Source organism: Triticum aestivum, chromosome 6A (assembly GCF_018294505.1).
Source record: "Triticum aestivum cultivar Chinese Spring chromosome 6A, IWGSC CS RefSeq v2.1, whole genome shotgun sequence".
In the NCBI taxonomy this organism is placed as follows: domain Eukaryota; kingdom Viridiplantae; phylum Streptophyta; class Magnoliopsida; order Poales; family Poaceae; genus Triticum; species Triticum aestivum.
The window spans coordinates 10,894,422-10,916,598 of record NC_057809.1 but is presented as its reverse complement, the minus strand read 5'-3'; positions in this window follow the sequence as shown (position 1 = coordinate 10,916,598).

Sequence of the window (22,177 nt, the reverse complement as noted above, 5' to 3'; positions counted from 1 at the left end):
TGACCATACCCTCGAAATCACTTCTATCTTTGCTTGCTAGTTGCTGGCTCTTTTGCTATGCCTATGTTGCGATACCTACCACTTGCTTATCATGCCTCCCATATTGTTTGAACCAAGCCTCTAACCTACCTTGTCCTAGCAAACCGTTGATTGGCTATGTTACCGCTTTGCTCAGCCCCTCTTATAGCGTTGTTAGTTGCAGGTGAAGATTGAAGTTTGTTCCTTGTTGGAACATGGAGATGTTGTTCCTTGTTGGAACATGTTTACTTGTTGGGATATCACATTATATCTTATTTAATTAATGCATCTATATACTTGGTAAAGGGTGGAAGGCTCGGCCTTATGCCTGGTGTTTTGTTCCACTCTTGCCGCCCTAGTTTCCGTCATATCGGTGTTATGTTCCCGGATTTTGCGTTCCTTACGCTGTTGGGTTATAATGGGAACCCCTTGACAGTTCGCCTTGAATAAAACTCCTCCAGCATGGCCCAACATTGGTTTTACCATTTGCCACCTAGCCTCTTTTTCCCTTGGGTTAGGCCAGCCCAAGGGTCATCTTATTTTAACCCCCCCCGGGCCAGTGCTTCTCTAAGTGTTGGTCCAACCCAGAGCACCGTGCAGGGCCATCCCTTGGCAACTTGGGTTACGTCGGCTCCTGTACGCTTAGCTTATCCGTTGTGCCCTGAGAACGAGATATGTGCAGCTCCTATCGGGATGTCGGCGCATCGGGTGGTCTTGCTGGACTTGTTTTACCATTGTCGAGGATGTCTTGGAGTACCGGGATACCGAGTCTGATCGGAATGTCTCGGGAGGAGGTCTATTCCTTCGTTGACCGTGAGAGCTTGTGATGGGCTAAGTTGGGACACCTCTGCAGGGATTTGAACTTTCGAAAGCCGTGCCCGCGGTTATGGGCAGATGGGAATTTGTTAACGCCCGGTTGTAGAAAACCTGAAGTCGACCTTAATTAAAATGAGTCAACCGCGTGCGTAACCGTGATGGTCTCTTTCCGGCGGGGTCCGGGAAGTGAACACGGTTGTTGGAGTTATGCTTGGCGTAGATTGTTATAGGATCACTTCTTGATCATAGATTTCTCGATTGTGCTTTGCCTTCTCTTCTCGCTCTCTTTTGCATTTAGTAGCCACCATATATGCTAGTCGCTTGCTGCAGCTCCACCTCATACCTTTACCTTACCCATAAGCTTAAATAGTCTTGATCGCGAGGGTGCGAGATTGCTGAGTCCCCGTGGCTCACAGATTACTATTACACCAGCTTGCAGGTGCCGATGAGTCCGTGCAGATGACGCAACCAAGCTCAGGAGGAGCTCGATGAAGATCTTGTCCTTTGTGTTGTTTTGTTCTAGTTGATCAGTAGTGGAGCCCAGTTGGGGTCGATCGGGGACCTTTGTCGCTTTTGGGGTTCTTCTTTTATTTTGGTTCCGTAGTTGGACCTTGATTGTATCTGGTTGATGTAATGCTTTATTCATGTATTGTGTGAAGTGGCGATTGTAAGCCAACTATGTATCTCTTTCCTTTATGTATTACATGGGTTGTGTGAAGATTACCTCACTTGTGACATTGCTTTCAATGCGGTTATGCCTCTAAGTCGTGCTTCGACACGTGGGAGATATAGCCGCATCGAGGGCGTTACACCCGGAAGCCGCATTCCTCGACAACTTCCAGGGCACTTACATGCGACCACCGGATGCCGACGACTTAAGCCACATAATTTAGCAGCTAGAGGAATCGGCCAGACAATTCTGGACACGGTTCCTAACAAAGAAAAACCAGATAGTCGACTGTCCGGACGCAGAGGCCCTAGCAGCCTTCAAGCATAACATCCGCGACGAGTGGCTTGCCCGGCACCTGGGACAGGAAAAGCCGAAATCCATGGCAGCCCTCACGACACTCATGACCCGCTTTTGCGCGGGAGAAGACAGCTGGCTAGCTCGCAGTAACAACTTATCAAAGAACCCTGGTAATTCGGATACCAAGGACAAAAGTGGCAGGACACGTCGGAATAAGCAAAAACGCCGCGTTAGCAGCGACAGCAATGAAGACACGGCAGTCAATGCCGGATTCAAAGGCTATAAATCCGGTCAGCGGAAAAAGCCATTCAAAAAGAATACTCAGGGCCCGTCCAGTTTGGACCGAATACTCGGTCGCTTGTGCCAGATACATGGCACCCCCGAAAGGCTAGCCAATCACACTAACAGGGATTGTTGGGTGTTCAAGCAGGCAGGCAAGTTAAGGGCCGAAAACAGAGACAAGGGGCTGCATAGCAACGACGAGGAGCCCAAGCCGCCGAACAACAATGGACAGAAGGGCTTTCCCCCACAAGTGCGGATGGTGAACATGATATACGCAACCCACATTCCCAAGCGGGAGCGGAAGCGTGCGCTATGGGACGTATACGCGATGGAGCCAGTCGCCCCAAAGTTCAACCCATGCTCCTCCTGCCCGATCACTTTTGATCGAAGGGACCACCCCACTAGCATCCGTCATGGCGGCTTCGCCGCATTGGTTCTCGACCCAATCATTGACGGATTTCATCTCACAAGAGTCCTCATGGACGGCGGCAGTAGCCTGAACCTACTCTATCAGGATACAGTGCGGAAAATGGGCATAGATCCATCAAGGATTAAGCCCACAAGAACGACCTTTAAAGGCGTTATACCAGGTGTAGAAGCCAACTGTACAGGCTCAGTAACACTTGACGTGGTCTTCGGATCCCCGGACAATTTCCGAAGCGAAGAGTTAATCTTCGATATAGTCCCGTTTCGCAGTGGCTATCACGCCCTGCTCGGACGAACCGCATTCGGAAAGTTCAATGCGGTGCCGCACTACGCATATCTCAAGCTCAAGATGCCAGGCCCTCGAGGAGTAATTATGGTCAACGGAAACACCGAACGCTCCCTCCGTACGGAGGAGCATACGGCGGCTCTCGCAGCGGAGGTACAAAGTAGCCTTCTCAGGCAACTCTCCAGTCCGGCCATTAAAAAGCCAGACACTGTCAAGCGCGCCCGGAGTAACCCACAACAGGACCGCCTGGCACACTCTGAGCAAGCGTAGCAATGCGGCCCCAACCCCAGCTTTCGCGACATAGCAAAACCAGTACCTCGCGTACATAACTACGCCCTTGAAATACCATGGGCACAGGGGAAGGGGCACAATAAACGGCACGCCCAAAATGCGGCTTAAAATGTACTAGGGGCTGCCGGATTCTTTTTTTTAATTTTTTCTTACTTTCAGGACTCCATACTTCGGACGACCTGTTCGGCAATTCGACTGCCGCACAAACGATGCAAGATCCAGGGAGGCAGACAAGCCATGCCGCATTATGGAACTCCCAGGTGGTCTCTGTTACGAGCGGTATACCTGTTTTAAATACAATTCCGCGGCCTACCCCTGGTCAGGAAATACTGAATAGTCCAATATCTTTTGCTTACCGCACTATTTGTATCGTTCGGCTTTGATAAATAGCCTCTCTACAAACAATGCTTAGCTTCTTGTCCATTTTTTTGCATTGTCTTCTTTTCACATTTATGTTTATTAAATGACATGATTGCACCCGTACACCATGGTACGGCAAACACGCCAGGGGCTTCAGTACCCCTCATAATGGTGTGAGAAGTCCGTACACTTTCACAAGTGCGGCACCCCGAACTTATAGCACTATATGCATCGGCTCCGAATCATGATTTGGGTCAATAGTTGGGTTTGCCCGGCTCCTATGTTTTGGTGCCTTACGTTCCGCTCTATCGGCTAAGGTAGCACTAGGAGAACCACTGCGATTGTGCCCCGGTTCAGCTGGGTTAAGCACCTCAGTGGAGAAAGCTAAAACTGACTTTCATGATGTGGCGAGAGACCGGTCGCTGTTCGAGAGGTTTTTTGAGTCCCTAAAGGCTTATGCCGCTTCGAGCGAGGAGCCGGCTTTGTCCGGCCAAGGCGTGGATAGCACCCCGAACTCGGTCTTCCGAACTAGGGGCTTCGCCGAAATTTAAAATTATAGAGTTCTATGGCTAAGTGAGAGTGTTCAAGCATTATAGTCCGATTGCCTGGTTCGTTGTGCTGAGCGCCTCCCTCGAAGGACCCAACTATGGGAAAAAGAGCGCTCAGGTTTATCCCGAACACCCCAGCACTAGTGGCATGGGGGCAGAAGCCGACGACTGGCCATCTCTCAATTTTTGATAAACGGCCGCACAGAAAGTAATATTTTAAATTCAATAAGCATTGCTTAGCGCATATGAACAAGTTTTCAGCGCACATGATAACATGAGCGAGTTCATCCAAAAATTACATCCTTGGTACATTCATCCGCCACAAGGCGGGCACCAGCAAGAACATCCTTGTAATAGTTCTCGGGCTTGCGATGCTCCTTCCCCGGCGGCGGCCCGTCCTTCACAAGCTTCTCACCATCCAGCTTACCCCAATGCACCTTTGCACGGGCAAGGGCCCTACGGGCACCTTCGATGCAGACGGAGCGCTTGATGACCTCGAGCCTTGGACAAGCCTCCACCAGCCGCCGCACCAGTCCGAAGTAGCTCCCAGGCAGGGCCTCTCTAGGCCACAGCCGAACTATGAAGCCCTTCAGGGCCTGTTCGGCCGCCTTGTGGAGCTCGACCAGCTGCTTCAGCTGGTCGCTCAAGGGCACAGGGTGTCCGGCCTCAGCGTACTGAGACCAGAACACCTTCTCCATCGAGCTGCCTTCCTCGGCTCGGTAGAATGCGGCGGCATCGGATATGCTGCGGGGAAGATCTGCGAATGCCCCTGGAGAGCTCCGGATTCGGGTAAGTAACAGGTAGTTCACCTTTATATTTCTGCTTTGCATAAAGAATGCCTTACCCGCTGCTATCTTCCTCATCTCCTCCAACTCTTGGAGGGCCTTTTGGGCTTCGGCCTTGGCAGACTTGGCAGCCTCTAGGGCCGTTGCAAGCTCGGATGCTTGCACCTTCGACTCCAGCTCCAAACTCTCATGTTTTTTCATGAGAGCCTGCAGCTCTTGCTGCACCTCGCTGACCTGAGCCCCAAGTCTGTCTAGCTCGGTGCGCTCCGCGGCCGTTTTCTTTTTGGCCGCAGACAGCGGCTGCTTAAGGGTTGCCACCTTAGTCGTGGCCCCTACAATAAGCAGTACAATCCTGTTACTCTTTTTTGCAATCAAGCCTTTTTATAGGCACTTTTTCTGTAAGGTATTTCTTACCTTCTTCCTCCTCGAGCCGCCGCTTGGCAAGGCCGAGCTCTTGCTCGGTCCGCTCGAGGTTCTGCTTCAGGACACCCACCTCCGCAGTCAGTGCGGCGGTGGATAGCAGCAAAGCCTGCATATGCATATTGACTATTTTTTGTTAGACTCCTGCGATATTTAATAGATTCTCTATTCGGCTTTTCTTTCCGAACGCCAAACAAAGCATCAGGGGCTACTGTCTATGTGGTAATATTTTTACATATTTTTACTTACCTCGAAGCCTGTTAGAAGGCTAGCGCAAGCTTCAGTCAGTCCGCTCTTAGCGGACTGAACCTTCTGGATCACCGTACTCATAATAGTATGATGCCCCTCGTCGATGGAGGCATCGTCAAGCACCTCCAGCAGATTGTCCGGCACCTCCGGTTGGACGGAGGCTGCCGGCTTAGAAGGCTTGCTCCTCTTGGAAGCAGTTCGCCTACCGCGGTCCGGAACTGAAGATTCCAGCGCGGCGTCCGGCACAAAGCCGGACTGAGAGCCCTGGGGAGCCTTATCCCCTTCACTCCTGGAGTCCGGGAGGTTGCCTTGCGGCTCCTCCGGGACCACCTGCTCCTGCCCCAGAGCTTGTCGCGACGCCACTTCGGCGTCGTCTGCAGTGCGGGGGGAGACAGCAGGCCGAACTGAGTTCACGTCCGATGAGTCCAGGGAGCTACCCGATGATTCGTCGAATTCGGCCCGGGGCGGACTGCATAATTACATTCGACATTAGGGGAAGCTGTGCAACAAAGGAACATCATGAGTTACTCTGATATCCGAACTTACGATTTCGCAGGACGCTTGGCCCTGTTTGGCCACTCCTCTTTGCCCTCTTCGGCGTTGGGGGCATAGTCCGGCGGAGGGGTCTTCCTTTTCCTAGACCCCTCGGCCTCCCCCGTTGGGGCGGCCTTCCTCTTCACTCCTCCCTCCACTGGGGGGGAGAGTTTTCTTCTTCCTCCTCCTCGTTTTCATGGGAGGAGGGCGTCTCGGACTCGTCACATGATGAGTCCGACACCACCATGTTGCGGGCACTCCTTCGAGTCCCCGCGGTCTTCTTCTTCTTGGCCTTCTTCTCCGGCACCACATAAGGCGCCGAAGCCAGCAGCTTCGCTAGTAGAGCTGGGGCTGGGTCTTCGGGCAGCGGAGCCGGACAGTTAATCGGTCCGGATATCGCCCGCCAAGCCTGTCAAAGGTAAGGGAGTTTAGATCCTGCATAGAGTCAAACTATGAAAAAAGCTTAACATCCTGTAAAAGGTGTAGATGGCATACCTCGCTAGCGTGACGCTGCGAGCTGTATCCGCGGTCCTCGGAAGCGGATGCGGGAGCCTCGGCGCCCTTGAATAGCATCTTCCAAGCGTCTTCGTACGTCGTGTCAAAGAGCCTGCTGAGGGTTTGATGATGCGCCGGGTCGAACTCCCACAGATTAAAATCCCATTGTTGGCACGGGAGGATCCGGCGGACGAGCATAACCTGGATTACGTTAACAAGCCAGACTGGCTTGTTCACCAGGGACTGGATGCATGTTTGCAATCCGGTCACCTCTTTTTCGTCACCCCACGACAGGCCCGTCTCTTTCCAGGACATAAGCCGCGTGAGGGGTCCGGATCGGAACTCGGGGGCTGCGGTCCATTCCGGATCGCACGGCTCGGTGATGTAAAACCACCCGTCTTGCCATCCCTTTAGGGTCTCCATGAAAGAGCCCTCGAACCATAGGACGTTGGCCATCTTGACCGCCATGGTGCCTCCGCACTCCGCCTGGCTGCCGCGCACCACCTTGGGCTTGACGTTGAAGGCCTTGAGCCAGAGGCCAAAATGGGGGCGGACACGGAGAAAAGCCTCGCACACGACGATAAACGCCGAGATGTTGAGGATGAAGTTCGGAGCCAGATCGTGGAAATCCAGGCCGTAGTAGAACATGAGCCCCGGGACAAATGGGTGGAGTGGAAAACCCAGTCCGCGGAGGAAGTGGGGGAGAAATACTACCCTCTCATGGGGCCTTGGGGTGGGGATAAGCTGCCCCTCTTCGGGAAGCCGGTGCGCGATGTCCTTGGACAGATACCCGGCCTTCCTTAGCTTCTTGACTTTGCCCTCCGTGATGGAGGAGACCATCCACTTGCATCCCGCTCCGGACATTGCTGGAGAAGGTTGAGGTGGGAAGTGCGGGCTTGGGCGCTGGAGCTCGGGTGCGCGAGAGATGGGTAGGCAAGGGAGGAAGAAGGCGTAGGTAAAAAGGTGGATCCTTGTCCCCTTATATGGGCAGATGCGGTTGTGCGTCCCTGCCTGCCTAGTAAAACTCGCTTGCCTCCCAAGCGCCGTGATAAGTGGCGCGGTTGGGTTACCCACGTCTGTATTGATGAGAATCCCGTAAAAGGGTGGTACACGATCTCTGCTTTGACAAGACGTGCCAAGGAAACCGCCTCGCAAAACATGTTGAGGTGGAAAAGTGAAAAGATTCGAGTGAAGGACTTGGCTGTAGTGTGATGACGCACTGCGGAATACGTCAGTAGATTTGATTCGTGTTAATATTATTCTCTCTATGGCAATATGTGGAAGCTTATTTTGCAGAGCCGGACACTACTCTTGGTGTTTACAATCTTCTATGAAGGACTTGGAGGAGGAACCCGCCTTGCAATGCGGAAGACAATTTGCACGCCGGACTCGTCGTCATTGAAGCCTGGTTCAGGGGCTACTGAGGGAGTCCTGGATTAGGGGGTGTCCGGGTAGCCGGACTATACCTTCAGCCGGACTCCTGGACTATGAAGATACAAGATTGAAGACTTCGTCCCGTGTCCGGATGGGACTTTCCTTGGCGTGGAAGGCAAGCTTGGCGATGCGGATATTCAAGATCTCCTACCATTGTAACCGACTCTATGTAACCCTAACCCTATCCGGTGTCTATATAAACCGGAGGGTTGTAGTCCGTAGGACAGAATCAACTCCATATACAACAATCACACCATAGGCTAGCTTCTAGGGTTTAGCCTCCTTGATCTCGTGGTAGATCTACTCTTGTACTACCCATATCATCAATATTAATCAAGCAGGAGTAGGGTATTACCTCCATCGAGAGGGCCCGAACCTGGGTAAAAACATCTTGTCCCTTGTCTCCTATTACCATCCGGCCTTGACGCACAGTTCGGGACCCCCTACCCGAGATCCGCCGGTTTTGACACCGACAGCGCCCCTTGTGGTGTTTTAACGGGACGGATGATGCCACCCGCTGCGGGCGTAAGGGTCCGGACAATGCTGCCGCTTTAGCAAAACAAATCAATGCGTCACAAAAACAAAACAGGACGCCAAAATGGACAAGCTCTTGCTGCTTGAATAACAATACCTGAACCCTGGGCAGGAAATCCTTTCCAACAACGCTCTCCAGCACTGAAGATTTGCCCGAACTCTACAGTGTGCCAAAGGAATTCAATGTCACAACACAGAACCGCATCTGGTAATTGTATACCCACTTGTACTGAGATGCGCTTGAACCACTCTTAACAGCGCGAGTTCATGCATAACTGCTTGCTTGAAACTAGGAGGATTCTCATTACGCGAAACAACATGCCCCCTAGTTGATCCCAAGTGGTAGTAGTACCTAGCTTCCTAGCACTACACAATTACTGGTCATGTAGGCAACTACGTGCAACCAAACTATATAGCAAAAGATTCAAACAAGCAACAGCGACCCAAATCTAGCTGACAACCCCTACAACAACCGCAGTACCAAGCATAGCTAGACCGCATGCATGGTGCAACAAAGATGAGTAATCATTAGGAAGCATTTCAGAGTTGTGCAGTTACTAGTGCGTGGTCCTGTGTTTACCCTAGCGCACGCCAACCATGGGCACGAGAAAATTGGCACACACGCCACTAATAGTCTGCTAGTCTTACTTAGAACATATGGTGGCACATGATGGCAGGCAGTAGTATGTATACATGAGAACAAAGTAGATGAACAGTAGAACAAAAATTGCAATGTGATTAACATGAGTACATCTTGAAAATTATGAAAAAAACTGCTGCATATAACCATTGTAAGAACTGTAGATTATACCACTATAAATGAGTGTAAGTTTGTGAACCTCATTCGTAATTTACAGTAGTGAATCGGTTGAATGCACTAGTATATTTATAGTTCTACAGCGGAGTTACAGTGTAAATGTGCAGTTTACATGACTAGTGTGAATCAACACACACGGTGAGAAGATGCATAATTTTCTGCATCAATGAATCAATCATTCAGAAAAAGAGAAGGGGAATATACAAATAGCATGTTGACACAAGGAAGGGCCGCTCCATGGCCCGGCGTCCTCCTGCAACAGCATAACATGACCAATTTGTGTCCGGAAGAAGAAGAATCGCTAGCGTTCATGTGCAAATCAAATCAAATCAATCAGGGGGGCTGGGTAGAGCTCACCAAGTTCGTCAGATAGGGGGTGGGTTGGAGGAGGACGTCTAGCTGCAGCAGCCGCCATGAGGGCTTCCTTGTGCACCACCTTGAGTAGAGCAGCTTCTACAGATCAGATCGGACACAAAACAAATCACACACACGCAGGCAGGCAGGAGGAATCAGATGAAGAAACAGAAAAAGACAAGGGAGGGATTCACGCTCACCCACCATGGCCAGCCGGAGAGGAGATGCGCGTCGTGGAGGTGGAGGTCAGCGTCGTCGAGAGAGAGAAGGCCACCACATCAGGAAGGACGCTCCGGTGGGTGCGGATCCGGCCAGGTCGTGATCCCCTGTAGTGAAGCGCGAGCGCGCGACAGTGGCCGCACCAGGGCGCGTAAAACTCGACCATGACGTGGCGGCGGGCGGACCAGTGGCCGCACCAGGGTTCTCGGAGGAATCTGAGGAAGGGGACGTCACGGCCGGGGATCTGGAGCTCGAGGGGAGCGTGGGGAAGGGGGGTGGGAAGTGAAATCAAGGTCGGAGACGCCGGATCTGTGCCTATGGGGTTGGTGTGATTGCAGAGGGGCTGGCGGGGAGGGCGCGGCGCTAGGGTAGGGGAGGGAGGGACGAGGTCGGCGTTGGTGAGGAGGACGACGAGGTCGGCGGTGGGTGGGAGACGACGGGGAGGAGGTGGATCGGGAGATTGGGAGGAGGAGGTGGCGACGGCGGCGAGGAGATTGGGAGGAGGGAGGAGGGGTGCGATGGGGGGAGGGGTTTGATCTAGGGTTGGGGGTGCGTGGGGTGTCTCTTTTTCTTTTTTGTTTCTTTTTTCTGTAGGTGGATGGATGGATGGATGTGGGATGAAGAGATGAATGGATGGATGGATGGACGCCATGTCATCGATCCGTGGGAAGAGCCCTGATTGGTTCGGAAGATCGGTGATTTAAAATAGTTTCTAAGTACTAAAAATAGGGGAATTTTGTGAAGCAACTATCAAAATATTTTGCAAAATGGCACAACTAAATTTTTCACTCAAGTTAGACCCCATTTTTATGGATGATCACCGATTTGCATGCATTTTTTATATTTCTAGATATTTTTAATCATTTTCTTGTTGTAAAAATGGTTTTTTTGTGAAGAACCTACCAAATATTTGTTGTAAATTGGACCAACTCAATTTCCTAAAATACTAGGCCATATTTAATGCACAATTGACAAAATGGTTGTGTGTAAAAAGTTTTGATCCACCTCTCGTGAAAAAGACAAATTTCCGCCGATTCAGCTGGAAGCGGGTCAAATTTGAACTGCAGCTGCCTCATCGTTTGCTATTTATTTTTTCCAAAAGTCATTTCTAGGTACATAAGTACCTATTTGATCATAGAAACACCAGAAAAATTCCAAGATTTAACCACTAGCTAGGAACGGTCATTCCCGCCGTTTTGACCGCATTTTGAAACGGGCATAAAAAATTCAAAACAAATCAAAAAATTGGGAAACCTTCGCATTGTGTCATTATATGTGGCCAAGTTCCGAGGAAAAATAACAAACTTGTAATACGACAATTATTTTAAAAAAGTGTTCTCAGAAACGAGCTATCACGTGTGGAGATCAATGGCTTTCAAGCCAAATGATCAATCTTATGGCCACATTCATGGCATAGTTTGTTCAAATGATATCATATTGTGCACAAGGGTGCATATTGGAATGGCAAACAATGTTGCTTAAGGAAGTTTTCATTTTCTTTGGACGAAAAAACCATTTTCCATTTTTCGAGTGCCCAAAAGGAGGTTTTTTTATGAAGGACCTCCCAAATAATTGTTGCAAAATTGGACCAAATCATTTTTATAAAATACTAGGCCATATTTAATGCACAATTGACAAAATGGTTGGGTGTAAAAAGTTTTGATCCACCTCTCGTGAAAAAGACAAATTTCCGCCGATTCAGTTGGAAGCGGGTCAAATTTGAACTGCAGCTGCCTCATAGTTTGCTATTTATTTTTTCCAAAAATCATTTCTAGGTACATAAGTGCCTATTTAATCATAGAAACACCAAAAAAATTCTAAGATTTACCCACTAGCTAGGAACGGTCATTCCCGTCGTTTTGACCGCATTTTGAAAACAGGCATAAAAAATTCAAAAAAATCAAAAAATTGGGAAACCTTCGCATTGTGTCATTATATGTGGCCAAGTTCCCAGGAAAAATAACAAACTTGTAATACGGCAATTATTTTAAAAGAGTGTTCTCAAAAACGAGCTATCACGTGTGGAGATCAATGGCTTTCAAGCCAAATGATCAATCTTATGGCCACATTCATGGCATAGTTTGTTCAAATGATCTCATATTGTGCACAAGGGTGCATATTGGAATGGCAAAAAATGTTGCCTAAGGAAGTTTTCATTTTCTTTGGACGAAAAAACCATTTTCCATTTTTTGAGTGCCCAAAAGGAGGGTTTTTTATGAAGGACCTCCCAAATAATTGTTGCAAAATTGGACCAAATCATTTTTCTAAAATACTAGGCCATATTTAATGCACAATTGACAAAATGGTTGGGTGTAAAAAGTTTTGATCCACCTCTCATGAAAAAGACAAATTTCCGCTGATTCAGTAGGAAGCGGGTCAAATTTGAACTGTAGCTGTCTCATAGTTTGCTATTTATTTTTTACAAAAATCATTTCTAGGTGAATAAGTACCTATTTAATCATAAATACATTGTTTGGTGGCGATACGTCGAGGTTTGGGCGGTGGCCGAGGGCCCCAACTCTAGAGCGCGTAAACTCGCATGCCCGCCGCGTGGTCACCGCGTGACCCTGGCATTGCCATGTGTTCTGGGCGGCATAGGCATGTCTAGTGGGTTGGGCACTCCCCGGGTAGGTGCTAGTAAGAAAATTACAACATAAGATTCTCACGAGGAGATCGATCGATGCTCAAACATGAATAAGCAGCCAAGTGTTTGATTAGCGGTACGGGAAATGCACATGGCCAATGGGCGTGAGTTTTGGCCGAGGATGATCATCTACTAAGGAGAATGTATTCACAAATTTTCAGCTCAAAAGGAGGATTCTAGGTGGTACTTGCTTTGCAAAGTACCACACTGGACAAAAATATGAATGTTGAAGCTGGGCTCAAAATGATGAATGGATTGAGCTGAAATTTGGTGGAGGATGGTTATTTGGGCATAGGAAAGCATTGTAGAAAATTGATATCATTTTGACATGCCAAAGTAGTACTTCCTTCACAATGCTCTTCTATGGACAAAAACTTGGGAAAAATAGTGAGAGAGATTGGATGAATGAAATAAGCTAAAAATTGGTGTAGGTAAGTTACATAGGTATGGTCATGCGCTGGTAAATTTTCAGATCATTTGGGTAAGCCTAGCTAGTACTTACTTCACAAAGCTTCTCTCGAGGTAGAAACTTTGGAAATTTCCTGAGAAAGATTTACTAGGAAAATTGAGCTGAATATTATCATGTGGCAATGATTTGGGTATGGAAGAGTGTCCGAAAAGTTTGAGGGTAATAGGAGGGGTCTATATAACACTTGCTTTGCAACGTGCCAATTTGGCCATAAAATATAAATTGAACCTAGGCTCATATAAATGATTTGACTGAGCTACAATTTGGAGGAGGGTGATAATTTGGGCATATGAAGGAACTGTATAAATTTCATGTCATTTAGAGATATAAAAAAGGTACTTCCTTCACAATGCTTCTAGGTGGACAAAAACTTTGGAAATTTGCCGAGGAAGATTTGCTAGGAAAATGGAGCTGAATTTTGTCACGCGGTAATGATTTGGATAGGAAAGAGTGCCCAAAAATTCCGAGGGCAATCAAGAATATAAAAATAGCACTTCCTTCATAAAGTGTTGTTGTGAACAGAATAGGAAAATGAATATTGTTGAATTAGTTTTGAACTAGGCAAGGAAGGATTTTTACATATTTGATGAAGATATGCCCCAAAGAATTTATGAGATTTTTTGGGAATTTTGGGAATGATAGAAATATAGGTTGCTTCACAACCTAGGGCAAAAACTGCCACATGGACATGACACATAGGCAAAACTGATGAGATGGTGCCTAGTCATCACAATCCACCACAATCTACAAGGCTATGACCATCTATATTGGTCATTAACAACTAGAAATAAGGCAGCGGACTAGCACTGTTTGCTTTGTGACCATTTCGTGTAAGGAAATTACGACCTTTCTGACCAAAATGGTCGCAATGGTTTAGGGTTTGGAGCCCCCTGAACAGCTTTTGACCAATTGGTCTAAAATGGTCATAAATTTATGACCAATTCTTCGAGGGTCACTGACAGAAGGTCATAAGTTGACATATTTCTTGTAGTGTTGCCGCATTGAAGGAACCGAGAAAGTCCCCCGCTGGTAACATTTACTTTAAAGAATAATGGTTACCATACAGTGTGCGGCGTGGCTGCAGATCTCACAATAGATGTTGCAGATGAATCCGGAGAAAATCCGGAGGACCAGCATGTCGTATGACAGCTAGAGGCTGTCAAACGTGTGCTGACTGAGGTCAGGCGGGAGAAAAACAATCTCCAAGACGCCAATAAGCTGAGCGTGGAACCACTAGTAGAAAACGGAGCTTTAAAACCGGTTCGTAAGGGCCTTTAGTGTCGGTTCCATAACCGGCACTAATTGGTGGGCACTAAAGCCCCCCCCCCTTTAGTACCGGTTCGACATGAACCGGCGCTAAAGTGCCACCACGTGGCGTGAGCTCGCGCCCTGGTATGGGGGACCTTTAGTACCGGTTGGTGTTACCAACTGGTACTAAAGGGTTTTTTTTGAATTTTTTTTTGAAAATTTTGGAAATTTTTTTTGATTATGTTTTTTCGATTTTTAATTTTTTTGAATTATTTGCTGATTTAGTCTCTAATCACCTCTCTTAACTTCTCAAGTGTGGATCACTCATTCCAAATCATCTAACTTCCCGACAGGTCACCCATCCCTCTCACTACTCCAGCCCGAGCACGCTTAACTTTCGGGTTCTATTCTCCTTCATTTCCAAGTTTGCACTTGTTGTTTTCCTGACAATGGTAAGATGTCAATCCTATTAACCCTCAGGAGTTTAGCTTGAGCATGAAGTCACACATTTCACTGTTTGAGTTTGAAACTATTATTCTAAAAACAGTAATTATTTAGTAACACTAATATTTCTTGAATAAGTTTGACCATAGTTTGACCACAGTTTGACCATAGTTTGACCAGATTTGACCAAAATTCAAAAAATAGAAATAATTATTTAGTAACACTAATATTCTTGAATAATTATGTAGTAACATTAATACTTGTTGAATAAGTAGTTTGACCAGATTTAACATATTTTTTAAAAAAAACTTAAATTTTACCATATCTTTTTTTCCTTTTGGAATTTGAGGATTCTAAAAAATTGCAAACAGGCCGTAGGCTGTCTCCTTTGGATGTGGATTTTCGTGCTGAATTTTTTGATATATTATATGTTTTTTCAGACATCGTATGCAAAAGTTATAGCCGTTTTACATTTTCCCTACACTTTTTGCAAAACATGTCCAAATTTAAGTTTTCAAAATTTCCTAACTAGTAGATGTAGTAATATAACTACCTCTTGAAGGATTTTATTTTTTGAAGTTTTTATCATTTTCTTTTGATTTTTTCAGAACTGAAATGGCGACACACGGGGCCGGGGGGTAGAGTTTGAAAATTGCCCTATAGTGCCGGTTTGTGTCACAAACCGGTACTATAGGTCAGACCCCTTTAGTACCGGTTCGTGGCACAAACCGGTACTAAAGGTTAGCCCTTTAGTACCGGTTTGTGACACGAACCGGTACTAAAGGTGATAGTGGGGCCCCAGCCTGACGCCAGCCTGCCATCACCCCTTTAGTACCGGTTCGTGGCACGAACCGGTACTAAAGGTTCAACACGAACCGGCATTAATGCATAGCCGTTCGAACACTAATGGTACCATTAGTGCCGGCTCAAATTCAAACCGGCTCTAATGTGCTTCACGTTTGACCCTTTTTCTACTAGTGAACTGAAAGACGTTCGAGCCCAGCTTGCAGACTCCGAGAAGGAGAATAAGCGGCTTCGATGCGGCATTTTCAGTAAGTGCTTGAACGAATCCTTTTGAAGGAGTTCGGCGAAGAAGTCGACTAATAGCGTTATGTCTGTAAGTATGCTGACGGCTCGTCCCGCGGAGAACATGCCCGGGTCTGCGGGTGATCTTCTATCCGAGCTCTCACATCTGCATGAACAAGTTCGGCAGGTGTTGCAAGGTGTTGCCCAGGCCTTGTGGCCCTCCGTCTCGCTGCCAGAAGGCGTTGCAGAGCTTACGGAGAAGCTCAAGGGAGCACGGCGGCGCTTCCGATTATGGAAGATATCGGCCTGCCGTCAAGGTGCCAGAGAAGCCTGGGCCATGGTGAAGACGCGGTATACCAAGGCTGACCCAAATCACATGGCCGAGGTCAGACCTTTGGGGCCCGACGGAAAAGAGATCCTCGTTAGCTTAGTTTATGGGCAAGTAGAATTAGCCACAAAGTATTCTCAACAGGATTGTAGGGTAGACCGCCTGTTGGATGGTATAGAAGAGGAATTTAGTCAGTCTGCATGACTATGTAATTAAAGTGACATGTATAATGCCTTCTAGCCGGATTATAGATCATTTGTCTTGGCGGACCTTTTCGCTTCAACCTCGGGACCCGATAGTCTGGAGTGTATCCGAATACCCGCTCAGTTATATAAGAACCGGGGTATGCATGGAGACCAGGCGTAGGGGTCATTAGTGCTTGAACAGATAAGTGCCCAACTAGTTATGTTATACTAGTCGTCAACCCGTGCATTCCACGGGCTAGTCAATAAGTCTAATCATTTTTTTGGCATAAATAATATCTATCATGAAAGAGAAAAAGGTAAAACTCCCATCCAAGCACATCAACCTGAAGCACATGGAGGGTGTCTCCATTTTTTTTAATTTGTCCAATTCTAAGTGACAAAATATGATCCGAAGAATGTCTTGTAACTCTTTCGCTTTTAGTATATTTTGCTTCCAGAAACCTTCTTTCCCTATATGTGCCCAAAAAATAATTCTAATTCCTTTTTGCTATGCTTATGTTTTCTCAGTGTCAAAGTCATTACATACTTCAGAAATTTGAAGAAATTGAATATAGAGACCTAAATGAGAGTAGATTTATTGGAAATAATTGATTTGAGGCTTGTATAGACTACTTGTAGAAATATATATGAGGGTGATATCCTCACATGCATACTAATTTGGTCGATCCATGACACTTTTTCGCATTGGACCATAGAAGCGTGACATATGACATTCATGCATTTCTAAGTATATAATAATCATGTCAGATAAATTAAGTGGTTAGGCTTAATTATTTTACATGTTAAATTAGAAATGAATATATTATATCAAAATTATCATGTAGCTAGATTACATGTGTAAAAGTAAGGCTGCTTTTTAGGGCAGAATTAGATTAGCTGGTAGTAGCAAAACAAAACATAAGATTCTTCATTGTGTTTGGTGAACTTATTTATCTTTTATTGAGTTAGAAGGATAAATAGGTTCGTATTGTTGGGAGTGGGTGTTGGGTGTCATGTCATCTAACCATTATGTACTTTGGTGAGGGGCCACTAAGAAGAACAAAGCTTTAGAGGACACTTTAACGGGTTCATGGTATGAACATGGATTTATTGTAGAAAAGTCAGCTACTTATTGGTAAGAGAGAATGCCAACTACTTGTTAGCCTAGTAATTATATTAAGCAAAATGTTGCTTCACATATACGCAAGAACTATATATGGAACCTATCATTCTTCTAGTTAATACACAGTTTATTTAGTACACAAAAAAAGGTATTTCATATGATATTTTCTTAACTATGAGTTGTACTTGCGTAACATTTTCAGAGGTGTACCTGAAAGCCAAATACCGATTGCCGATAAATGTGATCTCTAAGTGCATTTATAACTCTATATATACTTTGAAAATTAAGGTAATCCCATAAATCATACCGTGTCGACGCACTATGTTAGCTTCAACATATATGTGTTAAGTATGATCACCATATTGATAACGTGTTTTTACGACATTGGTTTTTGCATTTTATCCAACAAACAGATCTTCAGTGCTTTTTATCTGTCGTTTGCATCCACATTGGATACATTTGCATGTGGTGATATCCTTGTAGTTCAAAAAAAACTAGATCATTCATGTTTTCTCTCTCAGTTTTAAGGGTACACCCTCTATCTCCATACGACTTGTAGACCAGCCTTGCTTTATTGTACTTAGGACTGCATAATTCTCACTATTTATATGAAACATACAGTATGCACAAGGTCCAGTTACTAAATTAAAGTTATTTATTTTTTACCAATTAGATTGTTGCAAGCTAACAGGCCATACCATCGTTCTCCATGATATATGGCTTGGTATTCAGGAAAAAGTTGATGTCCTTCGAACTTGTCCTTTTTCTCTGAATATATGAAGCTGAAGTCTAAACATTTAGACCTTCTCAATGTTGGCTTGGTGGTGTTGGGTGTGTGGCATCGTCCTCGAAGTGAAGGCGCAGCGACCTTGAGTCGATCGCAACCTCAAGTGCTTTCTCACATGCTTGTCTTGATTGGTTGTTCCCCTACTTGTAGTGACATCTGCCATTCTTAACTAATGCTTCCGAGTCGTTAACATATGATAATTTCATATAATTTGGTCAGCAAAATCGATTTCACCTACTGAACTATGTTAATGATGGCGTACGTGACCCACTGACCAGTCACGCCAATGTGCATAATAACAAGGCTGATGCCACAAGATTGAAGGGTGATGCCACAAGAACCGATGAGGAAATCAAACTGAGGTCAGCACCCCTCCCCTATATCTTCTTGCCTGTGCATTTACATAGTTGAAAAAATTGATCTGTATTCTGAAAAAATAATCCTAAATTTTTTCATGTTGCTTGTTCGACCTTTGAGTTACAGTAGTACTTGAAAAAGGCAATCTGTACTTTGAACTATAATCCTAAAATTTCCTGGTTTCTTGTTCGACTCTCGAGCTACAATTTCAATTGGAGGTGAATATCCTTGTTGTTACATGATTGTAATGCTACAAATGTAATCTATATTTTTCAGGGTATATACGGTTATCCTATTGAGATCCAAGCTCTATTGTACATGAAATTAAGATGTACTCTTCAAATGCTTAAGCCGGATGGTGAAGGGGAGGACTTCATAGAAAAGGTAGGGCAACGACTACATGCATTAACCTACCATATGAGAAATTACTTTAGGCTTGATTTCCCACATCTAAATAACATCTCTAGATACAAAACAGAAGAGTACTCCCACACTGCTGTGAACAGGTCATCATTGTTTAATTTCCTTTTTCTTTTTCTTTTGATCCGACTGGCATGGAAAATGATGATTCACTTTATAATGTCATCTTTTTTTTCTGTATATCTTGCTAAGTAAAGCTTGACTTTTGTTAATTACGCCAAAGCTTTCATTCCCTTTACATAAGAAAACAAATAACTTGATGCTAACATGAGTTAGTTTGCTATCTGTGGAAAAAGAATGTGTGTGAACCCGTCTAAAAATGCTTAGAGAAGTATCTAGGCGCTCCAGCAATACAAGTGCGCACAGAGGTTCGAAACATGCCTGGCACCTTTATAATATCTTTAATTAACACATTAACTTGACTGTGTTAATACAAATTGGGTGCAACCTGAATTACATAGGAATCACCTTTATAATATCCCTCATAATTATTCTGTCTTCAATAAATCCAGCACTAGGTTGTTCAAACTACAACATTCCTGAATACTACAGTATGATGTATCACTTCTTTTAGATTCCTCTCATTGGTTCTCTTTATGTTCCCACTACTTTAAGGTTCACTACACAGAAGACTACCTCCAAAAGTGCATTAACCAAGATCATGATGCATTGCCAATCAAGCTTGCAGATGGCGAGGTCTCTGTCGTCTCTCGCCTCATCACAGGGGATGACAGGATGACCACCATCACAACCAACTGGACAGAGTTCCACTGTCGTACAAACATGCATGAGGGTGACATCTGCGCCTTCTACTTCAGACGCAAGGCAAGGTGTACCGCCAATGATCGCGATTATCTCCTATAAATATAATTCACGTATCGTGCTCATGTTTATTGAACCTTCTACCTCTGTTCCTTGCCTTACTTTTGAACCACCTTAATTATCTAGATATCAACATGCTACCTATGTGTTGTATGTGTTTATCACCGGGATTAATTTCCTTTCTTCCACTGTCACTTCTCTTATACTCATGTGCATTGCTGCCGATACATTACAATTTGTTCCTGATGCCTGCATGAAGCCAGTTATTACTGTCATGCAAATGCGTTAACAGGTACGGTGGCCTAATTAGTAGCGCACAATAACGCATCATGAGGCGCCACCAGGTGGCGCCCCAACCACTAGTATGTATATAAGGGAAAAGGGGAGAAAAAGGGATATGTTTACCCGACGCTCGAGGGACTAAATAAAATCATAAAACGACCTCTACAGATCCCGTAGTAAAACCTGTAGCAAAGCGATGGTTTGTTTTGTTCATTAGATACAAATCGGTTTTAACTTTTGTGAACATTTTATAAAATTTCATGGAGATTGTTTTCAAATTTCTGAATATATTTTGAATACACAATCATATTTTAAAAATCATGAAGAAATTTCATTTCATGATTTTTTTTATAATATGCGAACAATTTTTTAAATCACAAACATTTTATGATTTCCCGAGTGTTTTTTGAATTCACGAATATTTATGATGTATTTATATATATATTTCGGTACTCGCAACTTTTTGAAATTAGGATTTTTTTGGAAATCCTGGACTAATTTAAAGAAGGAAAAACAGATACAAAAATGAGAGAAGAAAAGCAGAAAAAAGGGGCATCACGACCGGCACATGCCATACTTACGAATTGGTTTTACTTTTTGTAAACATTTTCTAAATTTCGTTGGCGTTGTTTTCAAATTCCAGAATATATTTTGAATACACAATCATATTTTAAAAATCTTGAAATTTTTTATTTCATGATTTTTTTTTATAATTTGTGAACTGTTTTTTTTAAATCACGAACATTTTATGATTTCCCGAAAGTTTTTTGAATTCACAAACATTTTATGATGTATCTATTTGTTTCCAGTACTCGCAACTTTTTGAAATTTGGATATTTTGGAAATCCCGGACTAATTTAAAGAAGGAAAAACATAAACAAGAATGAGAGAGGAGAAACCAGAAAAAAAAACAGGGGGCGTCATGACCGGCATATGGGGCGGCCCATTACCACCTACAGGGCCTGCTATATGTATAAGATAAGAGGGGAGTAAAAGGGATACGACCAGGGATCAAACCCTAGTCTCCCGTGCGGAAGGCTAAGGGCGCGTTTGGAACCTTTCGGAGCTTCTCCAACTCCACAAATCTGGCTTCTCTCTCTAGCTTCTGGCTCCTCTTGGTGATGAGCGCGTTCGGCTCGAGTGACAGCTTTTCTGAGCGTGTTATGGGTTGGTAGCCCAGCTGGGGGTCATTCTGGCATGTTCGGTAGCACTTTGGGCCGGCAGAAACCAGCCCATGTTGAGCGAGACAGGAGAGGAGCGTACCGATTCGCTGAATAAACAAGGAGAGAGAGGACAAAACTTACCGATTCGCTGAATCGTTTTCTTTGGCGGTGGCAGGTTCGATGTAAACACAAACAACTCCAGCTCTCCGGTTCTGTGAAGCTGGGCTGCCGCGGCTTCTCTTTTTTACACGTAGGGAGCGCTTAGCTTCTCGAACCTCAGGCGTTCGGCTCGGCTTCCACTCGGAATTTTCTGAAGTGTGGAGCGAGAGAAGATCCGAACACGCCATAGGTCAGTAGCCATTGCGCTGGCTACGTGCTAGTGTTATATTAGTGTATAAGGTTGTATAAGAACCAAATTCAGCGACGATTTTGAAAAAAAAATCGAATCGTTTTAGTTACTTACCCGTGGCATGGTGGATAATTATGAACAACTTCAGGGGCAATCTATATGACAGACGACCAGCAACAATAGCCTCTTTATTATTATATTATAGGGGTAGATAGAATAAGCTTTTGATTTTAATTTTGGGATTCGTCATGTAGTACAAGTAAATCTGAGATTAGTTTTTGGTTAACTCTTTTTTGAGGGATAGTTTTTGTTTAACTTCTTTTTGAGGGACAGTTTTTATTTAACTTTTTCTTTAGAAGAAGTTTTATTTTAACTGGGTAATAATGGTGCGGTTTCTGTATATGGGCTTTTTTAGGTTTGGGTGCTAATGGGCTGGTTGGGTGAACGGTTTGGTTTAGTTCATTCAGTTTCGTTATAAAAACAACAGTTGGGCGTGGTCGGGTTTGGGCTCCAACGGTTCCACCAGGTTCTTCCTACAGGCTGCTCAACCCGTGGTTGTTGGCATTGGTTTAGCTCGCTCGTCTGCTCCTTCTCTTCCCCCGGTTCCTGCAGCCACCGCCGCCGCCGCCGGCGGCGACCTCTTCGAGCAGGCCCAGATCCGCCACGGGCCACGGCAACCGCGCAGACCAAGCAGG